The following is a 15,978-nucleotide window of genomic DNA, read 5'->3' on the forward strand; positions in this document are numbered from 1 at the left end:
TCATAATGGTTAGAAAATTCAATATGTACTCTACAACAAGAAGTTGTGTGTGTGTGATTTATGTTTACATAAAAAGGCTTTACCATTTCAAAGAACCTTTGACTAATTTTTATTTGAGGATACATACGTTGAAACTTGGCAAAAAATTGTGTTTGAGTCATATCCAAAAAATGTTTCGGATGTGGATCATGGATTTTACTACCAATCCTCCTTCTTACAACATCTCTTTGATTTGGAGAGACCCTTGTGTTATTCTTCCAAAAATATTCAATTAGGGATCTCAAGGCTTCAACAATTGCTTTATCTTTCCGTGGTAATCTATCAGAAAATGCCCATAACTCATTGTTATATGGATCCTCCGCTCTTTGTCACCTTCCCAAAGCTCTCATTAGAGTTTGTCTACTTATCTTCAATTGTTTACTTGTCTTTATAAGGAGGTGAGCTTTCTTAGTTTGAGTGCTTACAATTGTTGATGTAATGACACATCGTGTGAAATTACTATCTTTTGTGCATGAGTTAGAACCAACAGTATCATATGCATTCATCATATTCTTCACAATAGATTTGTCGCTTGATTCAATCGATGTTCTTAGCCCAAGAATCTTCATTATAGGCCTAAATTTCAGATTTCTCATCATTTCAACAAATAGTTGACATCTTCCTGTCTCATTTAAAGGCTCAAAAAATATTTTCCATATCTGGTTAGCATGTCTTTGACAATTACGCTTCGGAAACTTGTCAACCATTGGTCTCAAAACATTAGCATCAATATCAATCAAATACTTAGGCTTTCTATGCAAAACTCTAGGAGGTGTTCTCAAACTTTGAGTTATCTCAAGATTAGGAATGTCAACAACATTAGGGATAGGTGGCATACCTTCAACCGGAGATGAAAATGATGACATACCTTGAAATTGAGGTGTACAAGATGGTGTAGCTCCAATACTTGATGTCTGTCATGAAGTACTTGCAACGCCAAATGTCATAGAGGGAGTGCATTCAATATGAGATGTTGTAGACACCAATGATGTGCCAATAAGAGATGGTGTGCCTTCAACTTGAGATGTAAGAGATGGGGTGCCTTCAACTTGAATTGTGGTAGACATGCTCTCAACCTCGGGATTCAATTGTCTCATTGCATGAAGGTTTTGCATCTGTTGCCTTTGTGTGGCCAATTTTGTCTCTCTCTTAGATTGGATGGATATTTCATGTTCCTCTTCAATTGGCACCTTTTCAATTGACACCTCTTCTTCTATGGTATTCAATTTCTTTTGTTCATGAAGTTGCTTCATTCCTTCTCTTTTTATTGCATTCTTAGCTTCATGCTCTTCCGGTGTTACATTTTTTGGTCGTTTCCTCGACATGATGATAATTATGCATATGTTAAAATGGATATATGAAATTGAAATTATTTCATGTATTCCTTTTCTAAATTATTTCATAAGATCTTAAAAAGGATGTATGAAATTGAAAATTTTGTTTTAAACCACTAAACAAATAATTTTCTTATGCAACTTCCTTCAAATGCATTGTTAAATCTAATGTAAATCTAATAGGATTATAATCAATTTTGACTCACACTTTTATTCTAACATTTAAACAAAATAACACTTAATAAGTATTTGAATTCTAAAAACAAGAAAATATTATCTCAATTATTTAAATTTGATAAAAAAACTATGTTCTTCCTCTTTGACGTTGCCAAATGAAAAAAAAAGGTGGTGGAGAGCTAATGGAATGTATAAAATAACCTTGCGTAAAATGTCAACACCATGCAAAAAGCATTTTTTTGTCTGATCATGCACAGAAAGAAGACAAAATGAGAGAATGTGGGCTTAGATCATAGGTCAAGGGTCCCATATAACCATTTTTTAGTGCAGCTCATTTGGCTAGCACCAAATATGGTGCTAGCCAAATGACTTCCATTGAAATTTTTTACTTTAAACTAAACACTAACTATATACCCTATAACCTTTTCTTTGTGCAGCTCATTTGGCTAGTGCCAAATATGGCGCTAGCCAAATGACTTCCATTGAAATTTTTTACCTTTGATAAATTTCTACTCTATACCCTATAGTTTGATAACCACAACCATAAAAATAAAACCATATGACTCTTTAGGACATAATATGGTGTCTTAGGACACCATATGACCCCTTAGGTGCTGTTATGGGTCATATAGTGTCCTAAGGGGTCCTATGGTGTCTTATGACCCCTTAGGACACAATATGGTGTCGTTATGGGTTGTAAGGACACCTAAGGGGTCATATGGTGTCCTATGGGGCCATAGGACACCATATGACCCCTTAGGTGTTGTTATGGGTCGAAGGGTGTCCTAAGGGGTCATATGGTGTCTTATGACCCCACAGGACACCATATGACCCCCTAGGACACAATTTTGTGTCGTTATGGGTCGTATGGTGTCCTAATGGATCATATGGTGTCCTATGACCCCTTAACACACCATATGACCCCCTAGGACACAATATTGTGTCGTTATAGGTCGTATGGTGTCCTAAGGGGTCATATGGTGTCTTATGACCCCTTAGGACACCATATGACCTGTTAGGACACAATATGGTGTCGTTATGGGTCGGTATGGTGTTGTAAGGGGTCATATGGTGTCCTATGACCCCTTAGGACACAATAGGGTGTTGTTATGGGTCATAAGGTGTTGTAAGGGGTCATATGGTGTCCTATGACCCCTTAGGACACAACAGCATGTCGTTATGGGTCGTATGGTGTCATAAGGGGTCATATGGTGTCCTATGACCCCTTAGGACACCATATGACCCCTTAGGACACAATACGGTGTCATTATGGGTCGTATGGTGTCCTATGACCCCTTGGGACACCATATGACCCGTTATGACACAATATGGTGTTGTTATGGGTCATATAGACACCTAAGGGGTCATATGGTGTCTTATGGGGCCATAGGACACCATATGACCCCTTAGGTGTTGTTATGGGTCATATATTGTCATAAGGGGTCATATGGTGTCCTATGACCCCTTAGGACACCATATGACCCCCTAGGACACAATAGGGTGTCGTTATAGGTTGTATGGTGTCCTAAGGGGTCATATGGTGTCTTATGACCCCTTAGAACAACATATGACCCGTTAGGACACAATATGGTGTCGTTATGGGTCGTATGGACACCTAAGGGGTCATATAGTGTCTTATGGGGCCATAGGACACCATATGACCCCTTAGGTGTCATTATGGGTTGTATGGTGTCGTAAGGGGTCATATGGTGTCCTATGACCCCTTAGGACACCATATGACCCCCTAGGACACAATAGGGTGTCGTTATGGGTCGTATGGTGTCCTAAGGGTTCATATGGTGTCTTATGACCCCTTAGGACACCATATGACCCCTTCGGACAAAATAGGGTGTCGTTATGGGTCGTATGGTGTCCTAAGGGGTCGTATGGTGACACCATATGACCCCTTAAGGAAACAATATGGTGTCATTATGGGTCATATGGGGTCCTAAGGGGTCATATGGTGTCCTATGACCCCTTAGGACACCATATGACCCCCTAAGACACAATAGGGTGTTGTTATGGGTCATATGGTGTCCTAAGGGGTCATATGGTGTCTTATGACCCCTTAGGTCACCATATGACCCCTTCGGAAACAATATGGTGTTGTTATGGGTTGTATGATGTCCTAAGGGGTCATATGGTGTCCTATGACCCCTTAGGACACAATAGGGTGTTGTTATGGGTCGTATGGTGTCCTAAAGGGTCATATGATGTCCTATGGGGCCATAGGACACCATATGACCCCTTAGGTATCATTATGGGTCGTATGTTGTCATAAGGGGTCATATGGTGTCCTATGACCCCTTAGGACACCATATGACCCCCTAGGACATAATAGGATGTTGTTATGCGTTGTATGGTGTCCTAAGGGGTCATATGGTGTCTTATGACCCCTTAGGACACCATATGACCCCTCAGGACACAATACGGTGTCATTATGGGTCGTATGGTGTCCTAAGGGGTCATATGGTGTCCTATGACCCCTTAGGACACCATATGACCCCTTAGGACACAATAGGGTGTCATTATGGGTCATATGGTGTTGTAAGGGGTCATATGGTGTCCTATGACCCCTTAGGACACAATAGGGTGTCGTTATGGGTCATATGGTGTCGTAAGGGGTCATATGGTGTCCTATGACCCCTTAGGACACCATATGACCCCTTAGGACACAATACAGTGTCATTATGGGTCGTATGGTGTCCTAAGGGGTCATATGGTGTCCTAAGGGGTGGTGTCCTATGACCCCTTAGGACACAATAGGGTGTCGTTATGGGTCATATGGTGTCGTAAGGGGTCATATGGTGTCCTATGACCCCTTAGGACATAATACAGTGTCATTATGGGTTGTATGGTGTCCTAAGGGGTCATATGGTGTCTTATGACCCCTTAGGACACCATATGACCCGTTAGGACACAATATGGTGTTGTTATGAGTCGTATGGACACCTAAGGGGTCATATGGTGTCCTATGGGGCCATAGGACACCATATGACCCCTTAGGTGTCCTTATGGGTCGTATGGTGTCGTAAGGGGTCATATGGTGTCCTATGACCCCTGAGGACACCATATGACCCCCTAGGACACAATACGGTGTTGTTATGGGTCGTATGGTGTTCTAAGGGGTCATATGGTGTCTTATGACCCCTTAGGACACAATATGGTGTCATTATGGGTCGTATGGACACCTAAGGGTTCATATGGTGTCTTATGGGGCCATAGGACACCATATGACCCCTTAGGTGTTGTTATGGGTCATACGGTGTCATAAGGGGTCATATGGTGTCCTATGACCCCTTAGGACACCATATGACCCCCTAGGACACAATAGGGTGTTGTTATGGGTTGTATGGTTTCCTAAGGGGTCATATGGTGTCTTATGACCCCTTAGGACATCATATGACCCCTTAGGACACAATAGGGTGTTGTTATGGGTTGTATGGTGTCCTAAGGGGTCATATGATGTCTTATGACCCCTTAGGAAACAATTTGGCATCGTTATGGGTCATATGGTGTCCTAAGGGGTCATATGGTGTCCTATGACCCCTTAGGACACCATATGACCCCCTAGGACACAATAGGGCATCGTTATGGGTCTTATGGTGTCCTAAGGGGTCATATGGTGTCTTATGACCCCTTAGGACACCATATGACCCCTTAGGAAACAATATGGTGTCATTATGGGTCTTATGGTGTCCTAAGGGGTCATATGGTGTCTTATGACCCCTTAGGACACCATATGACCCTTTAGGAAACAATATGGTGTCGTTATCGATCGTATGTTGTCCTAAGGGGTTCATATGGTGTCCTATGACCCCTTAGGATACCATATGACCCCTTAGGACATAATATGGTGTTGTTATGGGTCGTATGGACACCCAAGGGGTCATATGATGTCCTATGGGGCCATAGAACACCATATGACCCCTTTGGTGTCATTATGGGTCGTATGGTGTCTTAAGGGGTCATATGGTGTCCTATGACCCATTAGGACACCATATGACCCCCTAGGACACTATAGGGTGTCGTTATGGGTTGTATGGTGTCCTAAGGGGTCATATGGTGTCTTATGACCCCTTAGGACACCATATGTGTTGGCATTTTTGTTGTTTATGTTGTGATTGTCATTGATGGACACACACTTGTATTGAGATCCCCTTTATATGTATGAGCTCATGCTCAACAGGTATTTGTTCCAACCGGTATGTTGTATACTAGTCTCTAGACTAGTGATTCTGCAGAATGTGTTTCCCGGTCTGAAGCGACATGTCGACCCCAAGTAGTTCATAGATCCCAAGCGGCACAACACATTCTTACCAGTCTTCATTTTTATCAAACCGACAATCGGTATTTTGTATGAACCGGTAATACTCTGTGATGAGTAACCAACCAACATTTTGTGATGAGTTACCAATCCACCGATTGTTTGATGGTGCTGACACATTGACGGTGCTTTTTGTGTTGTGTTACTAAGTATGTCTAGATTCATTGAACATAGGAAATTGTAATGTAATCCTATTTGACCGACATGAAATTAGATTCCTTTAAAAGGACATCATGTCTAGGGTTTTAAATTGTTGCTAAAAGGGTTAATGTTGAGCTAGGGTTTAAGGTGAAAGTTGAGAATGATCTTATCGGAGAAGATCAAGTTGTAACTATGTGAGAGAGAGAGAAGATTGAATTAATGCTAGAATGCATTAGCTGTGAGCAATACTGGATCTAACCAAGCAGTTTGTGCTATTAGATAGATCAAACACTTGTTGATTACTCACATCTTTGACAAGTCTATAGCCCTTAACTGGGTAGGCCTCAAAGCCTTTGTAAAATCCTCTAACAAGGTGGTTCACACATGTGGATCGAAAATCCTCTAACAAGGTAGTCTTTAATCAGACTTATCTCCTAACAGAGATTGAGATTCCTAACAAGATCTGTTCTAGTGAAGAACATTGTAAGACCTTAACCGGTTTGACCTTAACCGGTCTAGTTTCTATTCTGTAGATAGTGACTTGTGAGTTCCATCTCACTGTGGTTTTTCCCAGTTGGGTTTCCACGTGAAATATCTTGTGTTATGGTTGTATTGCTTTTGTGGGTGAATGCTTTATTCGCATTTTGGTTTGCATGTGTGGTAACCAGTTTGATTATCAGACTGCTTTACCGGTTTATCTTTAGACTGTGTAAGTGTTTTAGTACAGTAGTTTTTGGCATACTAATTCAGCCCCCCTCTTAGTATTCATCAATTGGTATCAGAGCCTACCTTTCTATAAGTTTAACCACTTGGAAAGAGATATGGGGGAATACACCTTGAGGGAACCTACTCAATGGCTCACTAAGTCTGAGCAAGCCTATGATGATCTTATGGTCAAACACAAGGCATCTCAAGCAAAAAGAAGAGAACATGCAGAGAGGCTAATGGAACTATCTAAAAGTAGTTCTGAAGATGAAGCTAACATGGAGACCATAATTGCTGAAGTGAATAAGTTGAATGATTCAAACTCTAATCTGAGAAAGGAGTTGGAAGGACTGACTATTCGGTTTATTCAAGAGCTTGAGAACCGGAGAAAAGCTAAAGATCTGGTAAAGGACAGAGATCATGAGATCTCCAAGTTGAAACATGAGATTAGTGCACTGACTGCTTGCCTTCATGAGAGTAGAATAGAAAAGGAAGACATGCAAGGAGAACTAAACATTGCCATCTTTGAAAATGCAAGTCTAATGGAGACAAACACTGCTATTTCCAAAGAACTCTTTGAGTCGAAGGAAATACTGGCTAAGTTTGGCAAAAGTACTGTCAAGCTAGAGCAAAAGCTTGAGTCATCTAGACTGGCAAACAATACCAATGGTCTTGGTTTTTCTAGACATGAGGAAGGAGAATCCTCAAGAACAAATGCTGAAGCATCAAAGAGGCAACCGACACTCTAAGGAAAAGGTAAGCAAAAATTCAAACATGTTTGCTTTAACTGTCTTAAAGAAGGACACACTGCCAATGTATGTAGGAGCAAAGCCTACAATAATTTTCCATATTTTATCAACAATGTACCTAGATCCAATAAGTTCAATGGTCATTGTTATGCATGCAAAAAGTTTGGGCATAGAGCATTTGAATGCAGGTCTGTAATGGATAACACAAGAAGATATCCTCAGAGGACCCAAGGAACTAGTCCTGAACCTTTTATGAACCAGAACCACAACTGGTTTAATGTCTTCAATCATCAGTCAAGAAGCGGTGGTCATCAAGCGGCAACCAGATGGAGAGAAAGTTGTATGATCTATCATGGTCATGGTCACATTGCTGCAACATGCAGAAGGAAGAATGGAAACATGTACAATGGACCTTGGAGAACACCTGGACTTGTTTGCTATCACTGCAACAAACCGGGTCACATTGCAAGATTCTGTAGAAGCAGAAAAAGTATATCTGATGATATACCTGTCACTCAGGAAGGAGAAATAGATGTTGACAAAGTTCAAGGAGACATGAAGAAAACATGGAAGAAGAAACCAATATTGTCGGAAGAGGAACCGGTTTCTGCACCTAGTGTGGATATATTGAAACCGGCAAACTAAGCCTCAAAGGTTTAGGGGGAGAAAACGGCGAAATGCTTTCGAACCCCCAGTTGACATCGGTAAAAGACCTTAACTGGTATGTGATACCTGTTGCTTGGCAGAAGACTGGAAATGGTAAAAAGGCAAATTAGGTTTTACGCCCTAATAGAGGAGCATTAATGACGGCAGGTGAGAGACATGTATAAATGCATTTTTCAAATCATTTCTCACTATCTGTTTTCGGGCGAAGAAAATTTTTCAAGTACAGAGCGAAGAAAAGGCGATTTGAGCTTAGATTTCAAGAAATTGGATAACCTTGAAAGAGATTCAAATCTAGTTTGCAAGCGGTAGTGGAGAACACAAAGCGGTGATTTGGCATCCGACGGAGAGTGAAGTGAAGCAGAATCAGGAAGCCCTAAATTCGCATTTGAAAGGTATTTTTTGTGTTCTTGAAATACTCTTCAATGGCTTCCGCATCTCATACCAGTTCAAGTACATCCATTGAGTCAGAAAGTTTCATTCAAAGGAAGTCCAAGTATAATGCTTTATCACAAGTTCCAGATGGAGTCATAGTCAAAGAAGGAATTTCTAATTATATTGATTGCAAAATAGAAGACCCAGGGTCTTTAGCCATTCATACTCAGTTAGGTCTATTTTGCGGAAAGGACAAAAGGATCAAATTGGAATTTAGTGTCATAGAGAAGAAGAAATTCCACAACGCAGTATATTTCCTAGAAGACTTCACAGAGGATCACATCAGGATCATCTTGAGCAGAGTCCATGGTGACAAGATGTACTTGGAGAGGACGCATGATATCACGTCTCAGGCAATTCATGTAGTCACCGATTTTTGCAACATAGGGGAAGTGCCAGCCCTGAGAAAAGTGAGCAAAATGGAAATGACCAAGCTCATCGATTCAACAAGTGATTCACAGGGTATGACAGTCAATCCTATCAAGGATGATCTGGTGAAATACGCCTGCATGGTGATAGGCTACAGAACATTCTCAGCCAGCAGGATTAATTTTGTATCTGCTATAGCGGTAAATGCCGCTTACCAAATGGTAAAAGAGGATGCATCTTTTGACTTATGCACCGACATGTAGAGGCAACTCCTGCTAAATCTTAAGGAAATCAAGCAGGACAACTCACTGAGGTTTAAGTTTGGACAACTACTGGTAGGGTTGTTCTTTTATTTCCAAGGCTACTTTCTGGGTGTAGGAGATGTCTAGTGGTCATCTGACCAACCGGTAACCAAGCAGATAAAGGAAAGCATGCAAGCCATTGGAACCGGCTACCCTAAGGTATTGAACAAATACTTTGATGAGTTCAGAAGAAAGATGAGTCAGAGGGTAAGAATCTCAGGTGACATAGTGAAGAAATAGGAAGATGATATCTGTTTCACTATTCAGGTGGACAAATGTCTAATGGAGGTTGTTGAGCCTAGAATGGAGGAAGTGGAGCCTATGGGCTATGAAGTCATGTTTGACATGCTGGAAGGGTATGCTTCAACCCTTATTGCCTTGCCTCTTGATCCTAAGGCCAAGAGGACTGGAACCTACTTGGAGAGGATTGCACCGGTTAAAGAACCATCAGTAAAGAAAGGAAAAGAACTGGTAGCTAAGAAAGCTAAGGCAGTGCCTGCAGCATCGACACCGCAACTCCAAGAGTGACCAAGCGGTCACTGGCAAAGAAGAAACTAGAGGTAACACCGACAAAAGTCTTCGAAAGAAAGAGGAAGACAAAGGCAAATGAACCGGACTCCGAAGAAACCGAGTCTGATGAACAACCAAAGAAGGCTAGATAGACAAAGAAGATGAAGAAGAATGAACTGGCAGCATCCGCACCGGTAAATATAGATATCTCCTCATACAAACCTTTGACACATTGTCAAAGAACAGTAAAAAATATTAGGAGAAAGTTACTTCATGATTTAATAGATTATTGTGATGAATTCAATAGTGAGGAAAAAGATGAAGTACTACAGGAAATCATTCTTTATTTATGTAAAAATGACTGGTCACCATCAGAGATTAAATCTTAGACACTGGATTCATTATTTAAAGCATTAGATAATAAATGGCGCATTGCCATTGAAAAGGAACAAGAGATTAGGGAGAAAGTTTTTGCACAGTACTTCCCCGAACTCTCAAATTCAAAATTATTTGATGCCCTGGATCAAAATAAAGGTCTCTTCTTCACAAGGAGAAGAAGACTCTAGTTGTTGGAGGGGAGAGTTGATGATGTTGAAAAAGATACACATCAACATATGGATCATGCTATCAGCTCTCACAAAGCATGAATGGCCAACCTCCAAGCAAAAAAGGAATCGGTTATTTCCAAACCGGATGAGGTCTTTGATGAGGAAGGAAACCTGGTGGAAGAACTAATCAACACCATCGATGTCAATGCCCAAGATGTAGAAGGTGTCACTTAGGACATACCTTCTAAGGGAATAGAATAGGGGCAACAGGGCAATCAGGGTGGTGAACAAGCTGAGGACACACAAAAAGCGGCAAAGGAACAAGAAGAGAAAAAGAAGAAGGATGAAGATGAGAAACAAAAGAAAGAGGAAGAGAAGAGAAGAGAGCAAGAGGAGAAATGGAAAGATGAAGAAAAGAAGAAGCAAGAAGATGACAGGAAAAAGAAAGAAGAAGAGGATAAGGAAGAAAAGAGAAAGAAGGAAGAAGAGGAGAAGAAAAAGAAGGAAGAGCAAGAGAAGAAGAAGAAGGAAGCGGAAGAGAAGAAGAAGAAGGAGGAAGAGGAAGAACAGAAGAAGAAGGAAGCGGAAGAGAAGAAGAAGAAGGAAGAGGAAGAACAAAAGAAGAAGGTCGAAGTAGAGCAGAAGCAGAAAGAAGAAGAAGACAAGAAGAAGATGGAAGAGGAAGAGAAGAAAAAGAGAGAAGAGAAATGGAAGGAAGAGAAGGAGAAGAAAAAGAAGGAAGAAGCAGACAAGACAATTGAAGCAATCAAGACCACATAGATAGAAACTCCTAAGGCAACCGGTAGCCAAGCCAATCGGTTGCTATCTTGAGCCCCATTGATCTCCAATCTGCAAGTGAGTCTGAGCTTATGTAGAGCATCAAGGTTGCCCAAGAGCACCTTGAAGGCATTCACAGGAAAAGAGAACAAGATATTATTCAGGCGGTTGTAGACACACTTACCGATTTAATCCCCGGTACTAATCTTCCTGACATTGAATCATCACTAGCACAACTCAAACTTTTGTGTACTATAGTGGATGATCAAGTGCAGAGTCTAGAAGAAGCAGTAGAGGCCAATGTAAAGAAAGAGCACCAAAAGGTTCTTAATGTTGCTCTAGTGAAGAAGTTGAATGAGCTTAGGACTGAACTGCTAAAGGATCAAAAGGACATAAGGAATGCCTTGGATGAGGGAAACTTGCTACTCAACAAAATCTGTCAACCTCATATATTCTATGATGATGTGCTAGCCAAGAAGCAATAGCTTCAAACGGACTTATAGTCTTACTTGGGCAAATTCAAGACTCCTTATGACTCCTTTGCAGCATATGGGCAAACCGTTCACTGGTTCCAGATCCAGTCAACCAAGATGGAGCAAGAGATTAGCACACGGTCTCGGGATTTGCAGGAGCTTCAACTGGTATTACTTCCACGACTGCAAATTTTTTAGAAGTGTTATCTGAGCCTGGATGCCCTGATAGTCACACAGGAACTAAGCACAATAGATGCCATGGAGGAACAGGTATCCCAGATGCAGACAGAGAAGGAAGTGGCAACCTCTCTACTTGAGTCCTGGTCCCTATCCATGAAACAATTTTTGCAGGACTATAAAGTGGTTTTTGACAAGTATTATTCATTATTGTCATAAACTCTTTTATATATATATGGAAACAGGTTTTTCAGCGGTACTTTGTCATTGTTGGCAAAGGAGGAGAAGTATATTTGGTTTTTGGTTTTAAAATTTTGAAATTTTGATATATCAGGGGAGAAGTATATCAGGGGGAGAAGTATCTGTTTTGAAATTTTGATATATGTTGAGGAACCAACCGACATTTTGTGATGAGTTACAAATCCGCCGATTGTTTGACGATGCCGACACATTGACTGTGCTTTTTGTGTCGTGTTACTAAGTATGTCTAGATTCATTGAACATAGGAAATTGTAATGTAATCCTATTAGACCAACATGAAATCAGATTCCTTTAAAAGGACATCATGTCTAGGGTTTTAAGTTGTTGCTAAAAGAGTTAATGTTGAGCTAGGGTTTAAGGTGGAAGTTGAGAACGATCTTATCAGAGAAGATCAAGTTGTAACTGTAAGAGAGAGAGAGTACTGAAGTAATGTTGGAATGCATTAGCTGTGAGCAATACTGGATCTAACCAAGCAGTTTGTGCTATTAGATAGATCAAACACTTGTTGATTACTCACATCTTTGACAAGTCTGTAGCCCTTAACCGGGTAGGCCTCAAAGCCTTTGTAAAATCCTCTAACAAGATGGTTCACACATGTGGATTGAAAATCCTCTAACAAGGCAGTCTTTAATCAGACTTATCTCCTAACAGAGATTGAGATTCCTAACAGGATCTGTTCTAGTGAAGAACATTGTAAGACCTTAACCGGTCTGGTTTCTATTCTGTAGATAGTGACTTGTGAGTTCCATCTCATCATGGTTTTTCCCAGTTGGGTTTCCACATCAAATATCTTGTGTTATGGTTGTATTGCTTTTGTGGGTGAATACTTTATTCGCATTTTGGTTTGCATGTGTGGTAACCAGTTTGACTGTCAGACTACTTTACTGGTTTATCTTTAGACTGTGTAAGTGTTTTAGTGCAGTAGTTTTTGGCATACTAATTCACCCCCCCTCTTAGTATTCATCAATATGATCCCTTAGGACACAATACGGTGTTGTTATGGGTCATATGGTTTCCTAAGGGGTCATATGGTGTCCTATGACCCCTTAGGACACCATATGACCCATTAGGACACAATATGGTGTTGTTATGGGTCATATGGACACTTAAGGGGTCATATGGTGTACTATGGGGCCATAGGACACCATATGACCCCTTAGGTGTCGTTATGGGTCATTATGGTGTCGTAAGGGGTCATATGGTGTGCTATGACCCCTTAGGACACCATATGACCCCTTAGGACACAATAGGGTGTCGTTATTGGTTGTATGGTGTCATAAGGGGTCATATGGTGTCCTATGACCCCTTAGGACACAATAGGGTGTCATTATGGGTTGTATGGTGTCGTAAGGGGTCATATGGTTTCCTATGACCCTTTAGGACACCATATGACCCCTTAGGACACAATATGGTGTCGTTATGGGTCGTATGGTGTCCTAAGGGGTCATATGGTGTCCTAAGGGGTCATAGGATACCATATAACCCCTTAGGACACAATACGACCCCTAACGACACCTAAGGGGTCATATGGTATCCTATGACCCATTAAGACACCATATGGTGTCGTTATGTGTCCTATGGTGTCCTAAGGGGTCATATGGTGTCCTATGACCACTTAGGACAAAATATGGTGTCGTTATGGGTCATATGGTAGCCTAAGAGGTCATATGGTGTCCTATGACCCCTTAGGTGTCGTTAGGGGTCATTTTGTGTCCTAAGGGGTCATATGGTGTCCTATGACCCCTTAGGACCTAAAGAGAGGAGGGAGTGAGGAAAAAACTGAGGGAAAGAGGTGAGAGAGGGAATTAGATGGGTGTAAGGATGAAGAGGGAGATAGCTCAAGGGATAGGAGAATAAGGGAATTGTGAGAACTAGAGAGGGGAGGGACAAAGAAGAGTTTGTATTTATTCCACATTTGGCATGCACCAAATAGGGAGAGCGCCAAATGTGTACATAGAAACCTCCATCTCACCTCTCCCTTCTTTAGCTCCCTTCCCTCATAGTTCCATCTCTCTCTATGAACTAAATCTCATATTCTTTCTCTCCCCTTACCTCTTCTCAAGCTCTTCATTCTTATAGATACATACTCTTCTTTGTCCCTCCCCTTTCTAGCTCTCACAATTCCCTTATTCTGCTATCCCTCAAGCTATCTCTCTCTTCATCCTTATTTGGTGCACACCAAATGTGGAATATGGACCACATTTGGCGTGCGCCAAATGGAATATCCATTCATCACATTTGGCACACGCCAAATAGGGCGAGTGCCATATTTGGCGCATGCCAAATACGACGCTCACCATATTTGGCGAGCGCCAAATGTCCCACTTTGGGAAACACCAAAACTATGGTTTGGATTTGCCTTAGGCATCCAACCCAAAGGTTTGGATGACCATTTCAGGCTAGAGACATGTTTTTGTCAGAACATTGAAAATTTTGACATTTTTTTGGTCGTGCTCTCTGTCAGGTTTGCATGTGTTTCAATGAAGTTAAAAAAAATACCGTGGTAAAATTGAGCTTCCTCTTAGCTATCCAAAAATGTAATTTATTTAAAATTTTGATTTTGTTAAGTCTTTCATTTATAATTTCTTTTGTTAGTGTGTCCGTTTTTTGTCAAAAACCAACATGCACTATTTTGGGTCAAGATTTTTACACGTTCATCATATTTTGAAAAAAATTACATTTTTAGAAACTATTCTCCATTCTACACAATTTTTAAAAAAAAGTTTTGATTTTTGATTTGTTTTCAATGATTTTAGGTGGGAGCACGCTCAAATTTCTATTTTTCAGGATGTGTCCACTTTGAAAATTAGTAAAAAATCATATACTCATTAAAAAATTAGCTGAAAATTCTGGCATAAACTTAAAGGTGTTAGCTAATTTCTCACCGAAGCGATTTTAAAAATTAAAAAAAAAGGTTAACATTTTAGGGGGGCCACAATAGACGCTTTGTTATGTTTTTTGCATAAAAACAAGACCACTTTTTGTGGCCCCCCTTTTTGAAGCCCTTAATCTCCACTATTTTCAAAAAAAATTAGTTGTTTAGAAAGTAGACTAGAAGCACTCTAACTCTTGTTCTTGTTGCATCTTCAAATTTGGAGTGTAACTATCTTCAATTTGTCGTTGAAGTTCAGACTTTGCTGATTTCATAAAAAAGTGGCATCTTAAGACCCCCTTTTGGTACCACAACTTGGTGCACATACCCATCTCTAGAAGTCATGTCACAACCTGATCATAAGAAATCAATGGCCCTAAATGCACTTGATCCGTCACTATCCATGCCTACATCCCTAACCTCCGTGGCATCCGTTGTATCCTATCGAACTACCTGCATACCCTGTCTATCAATTGTTGCTCAATAATATACTGTGTCCTCCCTATCAGATACTTGCTCCTGAATACATATGGAAGCTCCACTGCATCATCCTCCCACTCCTCACAGTCCCGATACGACCTCCATACCACACTGTCTATCTCATCAATCACCCTGCGCCAATACTCTAGTCTCCCAATCCGTGGCTGACAAGTAATCATATCATACAGGTGTACAAAATTGCGCCCATGTCCCCTGCCTCTAAAATGTATCAGACGTGTAACTGGTAGATGCTCATATGCCCATACCTGCAACAATGTCACTCCACACCCAAATCTTGTTGATCCGTGATACACAAACTGATGTAGCTCATAATACAAGTGTGCCAATAGACACGGCCCCCATGCAAACCTAGTGTGCTCTGTCACCAATGTCTCCAGAGTCCTCCCCCATCCCACTACCAACCCTCATGTCACCCTATCCGGACATAGGAACCCACTGATCACTCCTATTAGCACTGTTAATAGCGCCAATCTTGTAGTTGTCATAGTGTCCCATGCCACATGTCCATCCCTCATCTCCATTCCTGGATCCTGAAACATGCATCTCAGTGCATCCTTGTCTCCCTCTCGATCACAAGGAACCAAATCTCCAACGATTGGTATTCTCAGTATCCTATAT

Source organism: Cryptomeria japonica, chromosome 5 (assembly GCF_030272615.1).
Source record: "Cryptomeria japonica chromosome 5, Sugi_1.0, whole genome shotgun sequence".
Lineage (NCBI taxonomy): Eukaryota > Viridiplantae > Streptophyta > Pinopsida > Cupressales > Cupressaceae > Cryptomeria > Cryptomeria japonica.